Source organism: Acinonyx jubatus, chromosome D3, assembly GCF_027475565.1.
Source record: "Acinonyx jubatus isolate Ajub_Pintada_27869175 chromosome D3, VMU_Ajub_asm_v1.0, whole genome shotgun sequence".
NCBI classification, from domain to species: Eukaryota; Metazoa; Chordata; class Mammalia; order Carnivora; family Felidae; genus Acinonyx; species Acinonyx jubatus.
In genome coordinates, this window is record NC_069392.1 from 78793667 (window position 1) to 78809595 (window position 15929).

At 45.5% G+C, this 15929-nt stretch overlaps 1 long non-coding RNA gene across 1 annotated transcript in view; it reads right to left on the reverse strand.

Moving 5' to 3' along the window:
- The window catches only part of LOC128312368 (uncharacterized), a 54791-nt gene extending 39412 nt beyond the window's left edge, over window positions 1-15379 (reverse strand). Inside the window, exon 1 of the long non-coding RNA XR_008291547.1 lies at window positions 11387-15379. This is a non-coding gene — a long non-coding RNA (uncharacterized LOC128312368). The remainder of the gene's footprint in view (window positions 1-11386) is intronic.
- Window positions 15380-15929: the final 550 nt, after the last annotated feature.

Genomic DNA, 15929 nt, shown 5'->3' on the forward strand with positions numbered 1-15929 from the left:
ATGTTAAAGACAGTTCTTTAAGTGGAAAAGAAAAGGCCATAATTAGAACATTATAAGAAGAAAACATTTCATGAGTGAACTCAGACCAACATTAAGGAGTAGTGCAATCACTTATGAAGATTAAAAGACAAAAGTAGTAAAAGCCACTATCTAAAAAAAAGTAAGGAAAATCAGTAAAAATATGGAAAATATGAAAACATACTTAAAACATGGAGGGTGGGAGCAAAAATTAAAGTCTCCAAACTTAAGCGACTATCAGCTTGATATAGACTGCTATATATTTAGAATATTACACATAAACCTTAAGGCAACCACAAACCAAAAAACATAATAACTTCAAGAAAAATAAAGGAAAAAAAGCCCAGTATACCACTACAGGAAGTCATCAGTCATAAGGAGAGCAAGAGAAAAACAAAACAGAGAACTACAGAAACAACCAAAAAACAATGAACAAAATGGCAAAAAAAAAAAAAAAAAAAAAGTACATACCTCTTAATAACGAGGTTAGGGACACCTAGGTGGCTCAGCTGATTGTTTGACTCTTTTTTTTTTTTATTTTTTTTTTAACTTTTATTTATTTTTGAGAGACAGAGCGAGCAGGGGAGGAACAGAGGGAGACACAGAATCCGAAGCAGGCTCCAGGCTCTAAGCTGTCAGCAGTCCTGACTCAGGACTCGAACTCACAAACCACAAGTTCATGACCTGAGCCAAAGTCAGATGCTCAACCGACTGAGCCACCTCAGCGCCCCGAGTGTTGGACTTTTGATGTCGGCTCACATTATGATTCTCGGGTCATGTGATTGAGCCAGTGAGCATGGAGCCTGCTTAAGATTCTCTCTCCCCTCTCTTCCCCCTTCCCTACTCATATGCCAGTTCTCTCTCTCTCTCTCTCTCCCCCCTCTGTCCCTCTGCCATACTCATATGCAAGTTCTCTCTCTCTCTCCCCCCACCTGCTCCTCTCCCCTATTCGTATGCAAGTTCTCTCTCTCTTTCTCCCTCTCAAATTAAAAAAAAAAGTTTTAAAATTATGATTAGGTTAGATTTAAAAGGTCTAAAAGCTCCAATAAAAGACATGAGGAATCTGAATGGATAAAAAAGGAAGACCCATCTAGAAAAGACTCACTTCAAACCTAAAGACACATAGAGACTATAAGTGAAGAGATGAAAAAGATACTCCATGTATTTGGAATCAAAGATGACCAGGCGAGCAATACTTAGATCAGAGAAAATGACAGGCTTAAAAAAGCGAAACAAAACTGTAACAAGAGACAAAGAAGGGCATTACATAATGATAAAGGAGTCAATCCAACAAGGGGACTGAGGATTTAATAACTGTAAATATCTATGCACACAACACTGGAGCACCTAAACGTAAAAGAAACATTAACAGACATAAAGGGAGAAATTGACAGTAATACAACGATTAGGGGACTTTAACACCACACCTATATCTGTGGCTAGATCATTCAGGCGGAAAACCAATGAGGAAACAGTGTCCTTGAAGGACATATTAGACCAGATGGACCAACAGATATATAAAACATGCTACCCGAGAACAGAATACACATTCCTTTCAAGTGCACAAGGAGCATTTTCCAGGATGTACCACATGTTAGGCCACAAAACAAATTCTAATAAATTTAGGAAGATTAAAACCATATCAAGCATGTTTTCTAACCACAACCAGTATAAAACTGGAAACCAATTACAAGAAAAAAACTGGAAAAAGCACAAACACACGGAAGCTAAACAACAATGATACTAAAAACCAGAGGGTCAGGAGCGCCTGGGGGGCTCCATCAGTTACATGTCCAGCTTCAGCTCAGGTCATGATCTTGAAGTTTGTGGGTTCAAGCCCCATGTTGGGCTCTCTTCTGTCCGTGCAGAGCCCACTTCGGATCCTCTGTCCCCTCCCTTCTCTCAAAACAAACAAACAAACAAACATTAAAAAAAACCCACAGCGGGTCAAAGAAGAAACCTAAGAGGAAATTTTAAAAAAGGAAAACCATGGAAACAAATGAAAACACAAAAACCCAAAATGTTTGGGAAACAGCAAAAGCAGTCCTAAGAGGAAAATTTATAGCAATACAGGCTACCTTAAGAAATAAGAAAAGTCTCAAAGAATCTCACCTTACACCTAAAGGACTAGAAAAAAGCAAAAGCCTAAGTTTAGTGTAAGGAAGGCTATAATGAATATCAGAGCAGAGAGATTAAAAACAAACAAACAAAAACAACAGAAAAGAGAAAGGAAATAACAAGACCACAGAAGTGCAAGGAAATATGAGAGACTCCTATGAAAAATGCTATGCCAACAAACTGGACAACCTAGAAGAAATGGATACATTCCTAGAAACATACAATCTTACAAAACTGAAGCAAGAAAAAAATCTGAAGCAGGAAATCTGAACAGAACAATAGCTAGTCACAAGAATGAATTGGTAACTGAAAAACTCCCAACAAACTAAAGTCCAGGACCAGACAGATTCACAAGTGAATTTAAAGAAGAGTTAATTGCTAGTCTCATCAGACTATTCCAAAAATTAGAAGAGGAAGGAAAGCTTCCACATGTATTCTACGAGACAAGCGTTACCCTAATACCAAAATCAGGCAAAGACATGGAGGAGGAGGAGAAAGAGGAGGAGGAGGAGAAGACGACAGATGAGGAAGAGACGGATGGATGACAAGGAGGAGACAGACGGATGATGAGGAGGACGAGGAGGAGGATGAGGATGAGGACGAGGAGGAGGAGGAGGGGAGGATGGATGAGAAGGAGATGGATGGACGACGAGGAGGACGAGGCGGATGAGGATGGGGGAGGACGAGGAGGAGGATGGTGGGGAGGACGAGGAGGACAGGGAGGAGGATGGGGAGGATGGAGAGGATGAGGAGGATGAGGACAAGGAGTAGGAGGACGAGGAGGAGGATGGGGAGGACGATGAGGAGGAGGAGGATGACGAGCAGGAGAAGGACGACAACGGGGAGGAGGACGAGGTGGAGGAGGAGGAGGATGACGAGGAAGAGAAGGATGATGACGAGGAGGAGGACGAGGAGGATAAGGACGAGGAGGAGGAGGAGGATGAAGAGGACGAGGAAGATGAGGACAAGGAGGATGAGGAGGACGAGGAGGACGACGACGAGGAGGAGGAGGAAGAGGAGGATGAGGAGGAAGACGATGAGGAGGACGAGGAGGACGAGGAGGACAAGGAAGAGGAGGACGAGGAGGAGGAGGACAAGGAGGATGACGATGAGGACGAGGAGGACGAGGATGAAGAAGAAAGGAAATGACAGACCATGAACACATGAATTCAAAAATCCTCAACAAAACATTAGCAAAGTGTATTCAATAATGCATTAAAGGGATCATTCACCATAACCAAATGGGGTTTACTTGGGGGGATTCATGGATGGTTCAATATCCACAAATCAATGTGATACACCACATTATTAAATTGAAAGATAAAAATTATATGCTCATCTCAATACATGCAGAAAAAGCATCTGACAAAATTCAACATCCATTCATGATCAAAACTCTCAACAAAGTAGGTTTAGAGGGAACATACCTTAACATAATAAAAGGCCCTATGTAACAAACACAAAGCTAACATCATATTTAATAAGGAAAATCTGAGGGCTTTTCCTTTAAGATCAGGAACAGGACAAAGATGTCTGCTCTCACCACTTTTATTCAAAATAGTTCTGAAAATCCTAGCCACAGCAATCAGACAAGAAACAAAAGGCATCCAAATTGGTAAGGAAGAAGTAAAACTGTCACTATTTGTAGACAACATACTATACAAAAAAAAAAAAAAATTCTATGGGGCGCCTGGGTGGCTCAGATGGTTAAGCATCCAACTTCAGCTCAGGTCATGATCTCATGGTCCATGAGTTCGAGCCCTGCATCAGTCTCTGTGCTGACAGCTCAAAACCTGGAGCCTGCTTCAGATTCTGTGTCTCCCCCTCTCTCTGACCCTCCCTTGTTCATGCTCTGCCTCTGTCTCAAAAATAAATAAACATTAAAAAAAATTTTCTTAATTCTAAAGGCCTTACCAAAAAAATATTAGAGGTAAAAAATGAATTCAGTAAAGTTGTAGGATGTAAAATTAATATGCAAAAATCTGTTGCATTCCTATAAGCTAATAACAAAGTAGCAGGAATAAAAATGAAGAAAACAATTCCATTTACAATTTACAAGTCCATTTACAATTGCACCAAAAAGAATAAAACACCTCAGTATCAACTTAACCAAGGAGGTGAAAGACCTGTACTCGGAAAACTATAAACATTGACAAGAAAAACTGATGACAGCACAAACAAATGGAAAGATATTCCATGTTCGTAGGCTGGAAGCATATTGTTGAAATGTCCACACTACCCAAAGCTATCTATGGATTCAATGCAATCCCTGTAATATACCAATAACATTTTCCACAGAACTAGAACAAATAATTCTGAAATTTGTTTAGAACCATGGAAGACTTCAAAAAGCCAAAGAAATCTTGAGAAAGAATAAAGCTGGAGATATCACCATTCCAGATTTCAAGATCTACTACAAAGCGATAATAACCAAACCAGAATGGTACTGGCACAAAAACAGACATAAGAAACAATGGAACAGAGTAGAGAGTCCAGAAATAAACCCACGCTTCTGTGGCTAATTCATCTATGACAAAGGAGGTAAGGATATACAAGGAGGAAAAGACAAGTCTCTTCAACAGATGCTGCTGGGAAAACTGGACAGCTACATGCAAAAGAATGAAACCGGACCACTTTCTCTTACCATGCACAGAAATAAACTCGAAATGGATTAAAGACCTAAATCTCGGCGTGAAACCATAAAACTTGTAAAGAAAACATAGGCAATAATCTCTTTGACATCAGCCTTAGTGACATTTTTCTAGATACATTAGGGTTAGGGTTAAACAAAACAAAAAAACAAAAGCAAAAATAAACTAACTGGACTAACAAAATATAAAGCTTTTTCACATCAAAGGAAACCATCAACAAAACAAAAAGGCAACCTACAGAATGGAAGATTTTCAAATGACATATTTGATAAGGGATTAATATCCAAATATATATATAAAAAAAACCTTTTCTAACTGAACACCCCAAACCCTAAATAATCCAATTAAACATGGGCAAAGGACCTGAGCAGACTTTTCCCAAAGACAACATACAAATGACCCACAGACACATGAAAAGATGCTCAACACCATTAATTATCAGGGAAATGCAAATCTAAACTACAATGAGATACCACCTAACACTTGTCAAGATGGCTAGTATCAAAAAGACAAGAAATATATTTTGGCGAGACTGCGGAGAAAAGGGAACCCTCCTGCACTGCTGGTGGAAACGTAAAACGGCGCAGCCACTATGGAAAACACTATGGAGGTTCCCGCCCAGATTAAAGTAGCAATACTACAAGTCCAGTAATTCCACTACTATTTACCCTTAGAAAATTTGAAAAGATATATGCATCTCTAGGTTTACTGCAGCATTATTTATATAACCAAGATATGGAAGCTACCTAAATGTTGGTGATAGATGCATGGATAAAGAAGATGTGGTACACACGATGGAATATTTCTCAGCCATAATAAAGAATGAGATCTTGCCATGTGACAACGTGGATGGATCCAAAGAGTATAATGTTAAGTGAAATAACTCAGAGAAAGACAAATTCCATATGATCTCACTCATACGTGGAATCTAAAAATTAAAGAAACAGACACAAGAAAAAGTAACAACAGACCTACAACTATGGAGAACCGGTGGTTGCCAGAGGGGAGAGCGTTGGGCAAAATGAGGGAAGGGGAGTTAGAGACACAGGCTTCCAGTTTGGAATCCATTGTAGGGATGAAAGGTACAGCATAGCAAATATAGTTAATGGTATCGTTTTAGCATTGTAACGCGATACTTGGGGTGAGCACAGCATATCTAGTGTTTGAATCACTGCTGTACTCCTGAAACAAATGTAACACTGTGTTTCAACTACACTTCAATGAAAAATAAAAATGAAGACAAGTTAGTCTTCTCTTCTCCAGAAGAAGAGAATTTCAAGGACAGGAAACTACACAAGCGAAGACCTGAAGGGAGGGGCACAAATGGGATATTCAGGGGGAATGGGCATCAATAGCATCCCTCTTCTTTGCCTCCCTCCCCGTTCTGTCTGAACCAATGGTGAAATAAGACAAAAAGACGCAGAAAAGGAAAAAGGATCATTTTTACTAAAGCAGGTAAAGGAGAATGTGGTTTAGTTCACTGTGGCTTCTGATGATTGAGCCCCATCATCAGCCAGATGACTGCCCCCCAGTAGCGCTTGATGGAGGTAGACCTCCTCTGGTGCAGAGAGCGCCCTCTGCAGGGCACAGCTGAGGTAGATCTCCTCCTTACTCTAGCGCAGAGGGCGCCCCCTGGTGGGGACAGCTGAGCTAGACCTTCTCCTTGCTCTGGGGCAGAGGGCGCTCCCTGGTGGGCACAGCTGAGCTAGACCTTCTCCTTGCTCTGGGGCAGAGGGCGCCCCCTGGTGGGCACAGCTGAACTAGACCTTCTCCTTGCTCTGACGCAGAGGGTGCCCCCTGGTGGACGCAGCTGAGAACTGGGGCTCCCCAGGGGAAGGGGAGAGCTCAGTACAAGGGGACAGAGTGCCACAGCTGGAAGAAGGTTCCTACTGGCTTCAAGCCAGGGAGATAGAGTTCAATGGTTAGAGCTCAGGGACCCAGGGCAAGAGGGTGTGACGTGAGCCCACAGATGTGGGCAAGGTCAGGGGGTGTCAGAGAAGGTCAGCTCTTTTCCAGGTGGCTGGCAGAGAGATGGGCATGAGGCAGGTGCTTAAAGTTTTCTCCTGCCTTTGGGACCTCAGACAGCACTGGTACAGGTATCAGGTTGAACCATTTTCAGTTGTTTTGGTAGAGTAAAAATTGGTTGCATATCCACCATTTCCAACGGTTCAACTTAGTACATATAGTCCTTCGGAGCTGTGGACAATGTCCTGCGGAGCTAGCTCGCCACCCCCACGCTCCTGGCTTCACCCTGTGCTCCAGGGTATGTTTATGAAGCGCCTATGAGTGACTCTGGTTAGGTGTTTCCCTGTATTTTTTGATTTGCTTATTGTGTCCAGCACAGGCCATTTCCCATACTCCAAGATCAATAAATAGCAAGTAAATCATCGAAAAACGAGTGGAAACTGCAGTCTGGATGATTAGCTGATTTATGCCTTTAATGAACCTATGTCACTGTCTCTACGGTGGGCAGGCACCCAGGAGCTCACCGCTGCCATCTCGTTTCTCACAGAGCCAAAGACAAACCAGAATAGCACCCTTCAGGAGTTCGCCCGATGAGCAGGCATCTTCTGGGCAGATGAAACTGATGTGGCCTGATCGTAACAGGCTCCACCCGGACCTATGGCAGGGCCCAGGGGGAGGCGAGTGGAGACAGCTGGCACCAGAGGGGCTCCCTGTGCCACCAACACACAGCCTCCTGAAGGGGTCCCTTTCTGGCCTCTGCTGGCTGAGGAGAATATCTGGGGACGGCTGTGGTCTCCCCAGCACGTGTGTTCAGCCCACGGGACACACCGGAGGAACGACTGGGTGTGGAACAATCAGAACTTCCCATTGTTTGTTTGCATTGTGTGGAAGCCGTAAGGGTTCACACTCATACACGGCTTTAAATAAGCGTCAGACACGGCCCCAAATGTTTAACGTACAGCAATTCACGTCATCTTGACGACGGCACTCGGAGGTGAGGACTGTCATACATGCAAGAAGCAGCTGAGGCTCAGGGGGATCCAATGGTCTTAACCTGACACAATCGTGGCCTCACTGCCCTAGTGAAATCCAGGGGAAGGGAGGCTCCCTCCTCAGGAGAACAAGTGGAGTATGGGGTGGGGGTGGGGTGTACTAGGGGAAGATTCAGGAGATCACAAAACAGATTACAGAGTATTGAAGAGGTCTCCTCTCTGGAAGAAAAGGTCTGTCAGGTACCATGCAATCTATGGATTGAGAGCAGCTCTTATACAGAAGGGAGAAACAGAACTGAGGTAAGGCTTTGGCACAAACCATTTCCAGGTAAGTTCTGGTGCCTTCCATTACCATCTTGTAGAGCATACTGGAGACAGAAAGGAATGCAGCCAGACCTTCAGAAAGTAGGGGACAGAATGAAAGCCTGCCATTTGCAACCACGTGGATGGATCTGGAGGGCATTATGCACGTGAAATAAATCGGAGAAAGACCAACACCATATGATTTCCCTCATATGTGGAATTTAAGGAAAAAAAAGCAAAAAAAATAAAAAGAGAGAACAAAAAAGACTCTCAAATATAAAGAACAAACCTATGGTTACCAGAGTGGTGGCAGGTGGGGGGTGGGGTGTGAAATAGGTGAAGAGCATTAAAAGTACATACACATAATAAGCACTGAGTAATGTATAGAAGTGTTGAATAGTATACACCTGAAACTAATATTATGTTAATTATACTTGAATAAAAATTTTAAAAAAAATTTTAAGGTATAGGACAGGCTTGTAAAAAAAATATTTGGGACCCCACTTAGGAACAGCTTTTCCATTTGGTGGATTGTTTAATCCTGAAAAAGGTTTAAAGTGGTGATAAGAGCAAAGTATTCACCTTTAGGGATTTGGGGTCCACTCTTGTTTACAACATTCTTTTCTAATTCCAAGATTTTATTTATTTATTCATTCATTCTTATTTAGCACATCTTTACAGGCAGCGTATGAGCAGGGGGAAGGGCAGAGAGAGAGAGAGAGAGAGAGAGAGAGAATCCCAAGCAGCCTCCGCACAGTCAGTGCACAGAGCCTGATGTGGGGCTCGAACTCCTGAAACCGTCAGATCATGACCTAAGCCGAAGTCGGATGCTTAACTGACTGAGCCACCCAGGCGCCCCTAATTTCAAGATTTCAAATGGGCACCTCTCATCTTGTAAGTTCCTTGAAGAGACCTTGACTTCCCAGTATTTGTATCTCAGGGGCTTGCCGGGCACTTGGAACGTTATAAGCTTCCAAATTACCTTTATGTATAAAAGGATGAGCCAACCTTGCAAACACCATAACCTTGTTGGCTTTTTAACTGACGTTCTTATTTAGCACATCTTTACAAAGGTCCTGGAAGTGGAATAAAGCTTCCTCTTGTCCCAGAAGCCATGGACACATTTTAAAATGTAACCGATAATGATTTTTGCCCCTGACTATAAAATAACGCACACAAAAGTTGGAAAAGATAGGAACGTTAATGAGGAGTTGGCCCTGATCTCATTAACACATTAACACTGTTTTATTCCCTTCCAGGTTTTTTCCTAAGCACTATCTTTAAATGCGGCTGTAATTATGCTATATTCCATAGCCCTTTTTTTCATTGTGTTTTAAGCATCTTCCTTGTATCTCTGCATGTGGGTATTTAATAAGTATCAGAAACCCATCCTGGCAATACAGAACTTCTGGTCTTCTACTCCAAAGGAGTCTTTTCTTAGTTTTTATCACGAAAATGTCAAAAGCATCCATGCAGTTGCTCTAGCCAAACACCCAGGGATCGTCTGGAATTCTCTTTCCTTCACCACTCCACCCAGCCCATTCAACCATTCTGCTTCATCTAGAAAACACATCCCAAACCATCCTGTCCCTCGCCTCTGCTCCTCCGAACTCATCTGAGCTTCCAAAGAGGCTCCGTCATACTCCCACCCTGTTGGGGAAAGTGATCAAAAACACCTGGCCACTGACTGACCCCTGAGCTGGACCCGGCCACGTGGAGGCTCCTCCCCTCCCCTTGGGAGTGTGGGTTCCACTTGCCTTTCCGCTCCCACAGGCTGCTCCAAGGACATAGCCTTGAAATGGTGATGATGGAAACACCTGCACAGTACATGTGACCGAGCCCAGTTAGGGCCTTTTATAAACAAGGTTTGCAGGGCGGTGTGGGATCTGCTCATCTTGCAGTTGCCCAAGACAAGACTCAGATGCAAGTTTCCTTTGCTATTGTTCTTTTTAATAATGTTTATTTATTTTTGACAGAGAGAGACACACAGAGTGCAAGCGGGGGAGGGTTAGAAAGAGAGAGACACACACATACAGAATCCGAAGCAGGCTCCAGGCTCTGAACTGTCAGCACAGAACCAGACTCCGGGCTTGAACTCACGAACCGCAAGGTCATGATCTGAGCCAAAGTCAGACGTTTAACCTACTGAGCCCCCCAGGCGCCCCCGTCCTTTGCTATTGTTAAGATCACCACCTACCAACATGGAGAGGCCTGCTTCTTTCCTCTGTCCCTCCCTGCCCTCTGCCAATGGGGGCTGATGTCAGGTTATACCTGGGAAGCTCCTGAGAGGGTTGTGAATCGACATCCCGCCCCCCCCCCCCCATCCATCTTCCCGCAGAACCATCATTTAAAAATGTAGAAGATGCTGCCACCCACATGCATTTCTTTTGGACTGTATTTTTTTTTAATTTGTAATGTTTCTTTATTTTTGAGAGAGAGACAGAGCACAAGCAGGGGAAGGGCAGAGACAGGGAGACGCAGAATTCGAAGCAGGCTCCAGGCTCCGAGCTGTCAGCACAGAGCCCCACGCGGGGCTCGAACTCATGCACCGCAAGATCATGACCTGAGCCGAAGCCGGACGCCCAACCGACTGAGCCACCCAGGCGCCCCTGTATATTTTTTTTAATCAGAAAATCAGGTGCATCAGGTGAGCAAGGGACCAGTAGGGATGCCCACCTGATATGCCCTTCTGCTGTCAGCTCTGACCCCCTCAACCCCCTACTGCAGCCATCCTACGTTCTCCTCCTCCTCCAGACCTGAGTTCAGGGCTCACCCAGCACTACTTGTCCCTACAGCCGTTGAAAGCACAGACCGGGTCAACCTCACCTGAGCAGCTCCCCCCATCGCACCCCCACCGGCCCCATAGTTAAAGGCGAGGGCACCTTGGCGAGGGCTCTACGGTCATCCAGCCACACCCAGATCTAGACCCATGGGGTGTTGGCAGGAGACCAGTCCACAGATCGCGGGCACACACCGACTTCCCAGACAGCACGCTGTCACCCCCCTCCCTTCCCCCCCCCCCCCCCCCCCACAGCACAGGAGACAGTCTCACACTAGATCCAGCAGCTCTCCCACCGAAAGAAGTGCCTTCCCGGCCCAACTTGGGCCCACGGGACAATCCCGCTCCGACTCCTGGAAGCCCAGGGGGACTAACGGCACCCAGGCTCTAGCTAGTCCTCTCAGCCTCCTGGGTTTCTCATCCTGGGCTCCACTCCCCAGAAAGATCTAGACTTTAGCGTGCTTGGCACAATAGGCGCCCAGAGCGGGTAAACAACAAGCCAACACAACCCACCGACCGCACCCACGTGTTCACACATAGAACAAAATGCAGGCACTTACTTGCTTCCTCCAGGCCAGTCTTTCCCCGACAGCTGCGAGTTGAGTCCCAGGAGACCCACACTGCTGGTTTCTCCGGGCTTCCCCTGAAGAGCAGCCTCAGCACGTAGCTCTCTCCCCTGACCCAGCCCGACGCCCAGCGCCCTGCTGTAGGGGACCCGGCCCCTCCAACTAAGCCCCACCAGCAGGAAATACTCCCTCTTTTGAACACCATGGGGGGATGCCCATGGGCTGGGTCCTGGTGCTGGGCTCCTCAGAAGGCAAACAGTGCAGATACAGCCTGTGGGGTGCACACACGTGGCTGGGGCGTGGGGGGCAGTTAAGTGGGGGTCCCGACGGATGAGCAGGGAGAGGACAGGTGGGATTTCCTGAACATCACCGCCTCCAGAGCTGCCGCCAGTCTTCACTTGGAAGAAGCCAGATCTCCAGGGAATCTCGGGAGTCCTACAGGTGGCCTGCATTGAATTTTAAAGCGGAGGGGATTTTACACAAGGAAGTTTCTATTGGAAACTGCTGTTGATCAACTGGAGGCTCTGGCCGCACTGGAAGAGGCCCACAGTAGACACTGAGTGGCAGGTGCTGCCTTTATATGGCCCTTGATTCTCCAGTTCAGCACCATTTCTTTCACGGCTGTCTTACACACGGTCTGCGCCACTAACTTACATCCTGCCTGACCCCTGCAGGCGCGTCCGTGACCTAGTGAGCATGCGACTACCAGAAACCGGAAGTCAAAATGGCGCCCGCCTCAGCCTTTCCCGGAAGTCCACGCCTACTGGGTGTGGCCTGCAGCTCAGGCACTGGGCGCGTTTTAATGAATCGAAGTGTGATCATGGAAGATAATGGCAATCGTTATGAATTAACAACAACTGATTACATTAGCTTGTCCTCACTTTATTGTTTATTCAAGTGGCTAGCAATTTACACTAGAGATCATGAGGAAATGGGAAACATGACAGGCACTTTGGGGAAGAGAGATGTAGGGGTCAGACAGGATGCCACAGAGGAGGAGGTAACTGTAACACCAGCATGCCAAGGGGAAAAAAAGAGAAAGGAATCAAGTATGGAGGGAAACTAGGGAGCCCTGTAGGCAGCGCTTTCTACCCAGGGTCCCTGCCATGTGCTGCTTCACCGCTGTCTTTCAGTCACTGCTCAGCATGTCTGTCTTCCTTTGCTGTAGCTGTTTCCTCGATGGCCCTCAATTTTTTCAACTATGCCCCCCCCCCCTTTTTCTTTGGCATCGAGTTGAGAGCTTTCCTCAAAAAATCTGTGCCTTCGACTTTGCGTTTTGAATGAGAATGTACACGAATGCCTGTTTCGAGCCTGCAGAAATAAAGGAGCCCCCAACACACACAGTCTGCAGAGAACAACTTAGGCATCAATCACGGTCTATTTAAAAAGATATGCATAATATTTTCTCTTAAATCATGCAACGCATTTATTATACTAGACTTTAACGTCTCATACACAGGGTACAGTTCCCATGCAAAGCTTAAACGATCCTTCCAACATCCCTATGTGAGCAACAGACACACTTCATCTGAAACCAGTCAACTCCTTGATGATGTCCCTGATTTTAACAAGCATACGTTTATGAGCGTGATCACAGTAAATACTCTCAACTACCACAACTGTAAATTATGTACCACTTCCTTCCCACCTCTACTATCACTTTCCAAAGGTAGTATTTGCCTAACTAAAAGAAAAAAAAGATGTGGAGACCACACGGGGCTCCTAAGGAGGAGTATCCAGGGGCCTTCCATCACCCTGGAATGAAGCCCAAACTCGTCATGAGTGCCCAAGGGTCTGATACGACCCTGTGACCTCCCCACCATAGCTTGTCCACCCGCGCCTTCATGCACAGCCTCTAGTTCAGGGTTTCTCAATTTCAGCATCAGTGACGTTTTGGTCCCAATATATCTTTGTTTGTGGAGGATGTTTAGAGCCATCTCTGGCCCTCTCCATGAGCTGCCAGCAGCACCCTCCCACACTGTGACAACAAAAATGTCTCCAGACACTGCCAATCACCCAGGGTGGGAATCAGTCCTGTTGGGAACCACTAGTCACATCCCACTGAACTAGCCATACATCTCCCCATTTAGGCCCCTTATTAAGGCTCCCCCCACCTCACTCTTGCTTAGGCATTGTCACGTCTGCCTCCTTCTCTGTTCTGACCTCAGTTTAGATGTCATCTCCGCAGAAGGGTCTTCTTGACCAATCAGACTGAGGTGGGCCCTCCAAAGTCACCCTGTACTACATCACTGCATTTGAATTTCTCCATATCCTTTATTAACACATGAAATGATCCAGCTTATTTGTTCACCATTGTCTCATTGGGCTATAGTTTCATGAGAGTAGACACTCGTCCGTCTTCATGAAGAATCCTGAATATGACCACCAGTACCAGACATATCGCAGGTATGTGACAATTATCAAATGGACACACAAATGACTTCCTTCTTCATTACTGGGAGCTTTTTTGACAGTCAAGGAGTGATGGCAGAAGGGGGTTGCAAAATGCTTGGGATAATTCCAGGCCATGATTATTTGAGAAAGTCTGGGGAGACTTTGTTTTGTTTTGTTTTTTAATTTTTTAAAAATGTTTATTTATTTTTGACAGAGAGAGAGAGAGAGACAGAGCATGAGCGGGGGAGAGGCAGAGAGAGAGGGAGACACAGAACTGGAAGCAGGCTCCGAGCTCTCAGCACAGAGCCCAACGTGGGGCTCGAACCCACAGACTGCGAGATCATGACCTGAGCCAAAGTAGGACGCTCAACCTACTGAGCCACCCGGGCACCCCTAGGGAGACTTTGTTTTAACAGCATCCTATAGCCTCAGCTTTCTTAGTCTGGTGAACTAAGTGCTGGGGTCCCAAGGGAGTGACCCCCACCAATCCAATTTTCTTATCAAGCAGGTTCCACGTGGTCATCCAGGCTCTGACAGTCCATATCTGTGACAACCCAAGCAGAAGTGAAGTGGGTAGAGAGAACAGTCACATCTTGGAGAGTTTATTGACTTAAAGGGAGCATTGAAGGTTGAGTCCGGAATAGGAAGCTAATCCAGGAAAAAGGAAGGAGCCCTGCCGGGAGCTAAGGTGTGAGAGGGTGGAGGCCACATTGTTGGAGGCCCGGATGACCCTCCCTCTGAAGCAGCATGGTCCCCCATCCTCCTGACCCCCTCGGTCACACACACTCCTCCTTCACATCTCACAGGATGCGTTTCTGGGGGGCCCCAACCAGCCTCTTGATTCTCTTCTCTTTGCCAAAACACAAGCTAATTCCAGCTCTTTCCTACCTCTCTGAAGCTGCTGATTCAGTGAGTCACTTTCTATCCTCATTGTCTTCTTTGCTCTTGGCAGACTTCCTTACAGAAAAAAAATCCTTTGCAAGATTAGCATTGACCACAAAGGATATGCTTTTCTACCTTTTTTTTTTTTTTTTTACATCTCATTTTCAATCTCAATTGATTTAATCTGTTGCAACTACAACTCATTACGATTAAGCATTAGAGGTAGAGGCGTGGTGGGCGGGAGGCAATATTGCTAGAATGTGTATCAAATATTGAAGTTTTCAACATAAAAATAAATCACTTTATTATTTCCTATAGACATACAGCTGCTCAAAACAGCACCCTCCCGGGTGGCAAAATTGAGTATCGATTAGTAGAGAACACATGCCCACTGAAATGGACTGAGCTGAGCATCCAAGACTCTTTGTGGCTTTTTTCCCTAGAGGGAGAAACCCAAGCAAGAGTCTGTGGTTCTCTCCCCAACAGCACCGGTGTGTGCCAGGCTGGGGTATCTGGAACTTGGACTCACAGGAATTTGTCATTTTTATGGCTCTGTGATGAGCCAATGCTGAGGAATGCTCTGGTTCCAGCTGCTTTTCCACCTGGATAGATCTCAGTGACAATGCTCAAGAAGTACATTGGAAAAGGAATTGGAAAATCACTGAGAACAAGATTCCAGACTATTTTATGAAGGCTCCATTAAACTGTCATATACCCACAGCTACCCTCCCCCCCCCACACCCCACAGCCCCACACACAGGATGCCCCGGCTACAACTCAGCACTAAGAATTTTGAAATCTCGATAGAATATACTAGATTTTAAAAACTGCTGGGAGGCTTTTTGCCTCAAGAAGCTAAACCTGGTACGTCACTGTTAAGGCTGACTCTGATATGAAATCTACTTCCAGTACATAAATGTAAAGAACCATTTTGTTCTAGGAAAACTAGGAAGTGAGCTGAATGCACACGTTTAGATGAAAAACAGAGCCTTCCCTCTGGGAGTATAAGGCCAACCCCCACCTGCCCCAGCAACACATGTGCCCCGTGTATGATTCCCCATGCTCACACACTCATCTGATGGGAACTATCTCCAGGGGTGTCTCTTCCTAGCAAGTAATTTGAGACACAGAAAAAAATCCCCTCATTGCTCAAGCCAATTAGATGGGATTTGGGTTGTTGAGATGTGAAGCATGTTAAACCCACAGAAATTCACTCAGACTGACAGCTGGGGTGGGGGTTATCCCTTGTCTTGGTTTCCTG